Source organism: Tupaia chinensis, unplaced genomic scaffold, assembly GCF_000334495.1.
Source record: "Tupaia chinensis unplaced genomic scaffold, TupChi_1.0 Scaffold000539_1, whole genome shotgun sequence".
Lineage (NCBI taxonomy): Eukaryota > Metazoa > Chordata > Mammalia > Scandentia > Tupaiidae > Tupaia > Tupaia belangeri.
Window position 1 is genome coordinate 2,455,295 of NW_006160052.1, and position 2,361 is coordinate 2,457,655.

The 2,361-nt window shown below is 47.4% G+C and overlaps 1 protein-coding gene and 1 pseudogene across 1 annotated transcript in view; both read right to left on the reverse strand.

The window, feature by feature from the left end:
- LOC102480761 (exosome complex component CSL4) overlaps nucleotides 1–2,361 on the reverse strand; it is a 27,606-nt gene that overhangs the window by 9,010 nt on the left and 16,235 nt on the right. The window lies entirely within an intron of this gene.
- LOC102484106 (exosome complex component CSL4-like) overlaps nucleotides 404–2,361 on the reverse strand; it is a 2,345-nt pseudogene continuing 387 nt past the window's right edge.

Sequence of the window (2,361 nt, forward strand, 5' to 3'; positions counted from 1 at the left end):
GCATGCCCAAGATCCCAAGAGGAGAATGGAGGAGAAGGGATTGCGGCGTGACCATCCCCTCTGGGGGGTGATTTCTCTCTTTCTGTCTCTATGTCTCTCTCTGTCTGTCTGGTGAGCGCACACACCCTATAGCAAAAACCTCTCCAAAAAAAAAAAAAAAAAAACGCAAACAAGACTAGTGATCTGGCTTTGTCCAGAGCAAGCCGGCACTTAACACATTTAACACACATCGGACTATGGGCACCGCCAGGCACGTCCTGGCTTTAATGTCATAGCACCACACAGATGCCTTTTCTTGTCAAGATATAGAAACCATAAAGCCCTTTTAATAAAAAAATATACTTTAGTCACAGCTATATTTATAAGGACTACCAGAAGGAATGAGCTATTTCCAACATGCCAGTTTTGTTTGCTACTGCCTCCAAAAGAAGAGTTTCATCGTTCAAGAGAAGGAAATCCACTAAAAGGTTCACAAGAAAAATGTCCCATCTGTAGTAAGATTCTGGCAGGTTTTTCTGAAGGTGAGCTCTGGCTGGTCCCAGGTGTGTGAATAAAGACGATGGCACCCTGATGTCATTTTCTTATTTGTGCCTTTGGAAACAGCTTGCCCCCTCTATGGGGTAAAGTTTGGCATCTTAGGTCTGTAAGAATTCAGGCTGTACTCGGGCCACTTTCCGGAGATCTTTAGTGTGGGTCCTAGGGCACTGCAGTCTTAGGGCACTGCATCTCACACCAACTGATGGGCACCATCTGGACGCCTGCAAGGGGAGAGATGGTGTTGGAGCTGGGTCTCCAATACTTGCCCAAGACTTTTCTCCTCTCAGATGGGCACGAGACTGAAGTGTCACTCAGCTACCCAGTGCCAGTGCAACACACCTCATACTGAAAAGACTTTGTTTATTCCACTGAATTATGGAGTGAGATCCCTGTTTCTTTACATAGAGGTCCCCCCCCCCCAGGAGGAAGAGGGAGAGAGGGAGGGAGTATGTGCATGCATGAGTGAGAGAGAGAGAGAGAGAGAGAGAGAATCCTCCCAGGGAGCAGACCCGTGCTGCCTCCCTCCTTTCAAGACTTTGGATGTGCTGCAACCCTTCCATTCTCCTTTTGGGATTTTGGGCACACATGCACACTGTGTGTTTTTCAAGCCACTGGGTCTGGGGCGCCAACAGCATAGTCAGCCATGTGGGATCCAGATGCCTTAGCTACCATTGGCTGGCCCCCAAAAGCAGCATTCTAATCTTACCAGTTAAGTATCTCTACTCATATTGCTTCTCGCATCATTAAAAACAAGAGAAACCAGAGAAAACAATTAACCCCATTTGGATTAACCCCAAACCACAGTTCCCATGGAAAAGGGAGGTGTGGAAGCACAGAAAGAACTGACTCACCTGACTCACTGTGGGCCACCACCACGCCCAGCTCGTTCTCGGCAGTGGTCAGCAGGTAGTTTGACTGTGCGTCCCCAAGGGAGATCTAGTCACAGGACACTGGGTAAGGAAAACGAAGGTTCTAAGTCCCCCATAGCCACTCAAGTTGCTTCTTAACTCCCATCTCTTCTTTTGAAAAAGTACCAGCATCTGCTGGGAATAAAGGATACCACTTTGGCCAAGACAATGTCACCAGGGCGGAAACTCTTATAAATTTCAACCTGTAAGGAAAGAATATGCACTATGCATTAGTAGAGAGCTCATGGCCAGTTCTATATGAAACTCTTAACCCCTATAGAACAACCAGTCTACTTTTTTTTTTTTTTGGAGAGGTTTTTGCTATAGGGTGTGTGCGCTTGCCAGAAACACAGACAGAAAGTGAGAAATCACCCCCCAGGGGGAATGGCCACGCCGCAATCCCTTCTCCTCTATTCTCCTCTTGGGATCTTGGGCATGTACGCACACACGCCTGGTGTGAGTTTAAGCCACCGGGTCTGGGACTCAAACCATGGTCGACCATGTGAGAGTCCAGCAACATAGCCATTATGCTATCTGCTGGTCCCCAGCCAGTCTACTTTGTAATCGCAGAGGGCAGAACTCATCATTACCCAAGCCAGTCAACAACTGTCATCACTCTAAGAGCATTGGCACACAAAGAGAAGACTGTGAAGTCAGTAACCTGACAAAAGGTGCTACAGTGGGTTCTGATCAGAAGCACTACAGATTCACATTGAACACTGAGGTTAGAAAAGACCTCAAAGTTACATTATCTGGGGACCAGGTGGCATGGTGGTTAGGGGCGTTGGACTCCCACATGGCCAACCGTGGCTTGAGTCCCGGACCTGGTGGCTTACTTTCTCATTCACTCTCTCACGCACTCACTCACTCTGTCCCTCTCTGGTCAAATTAAAAATAAATAAATAAATAAAGTTAA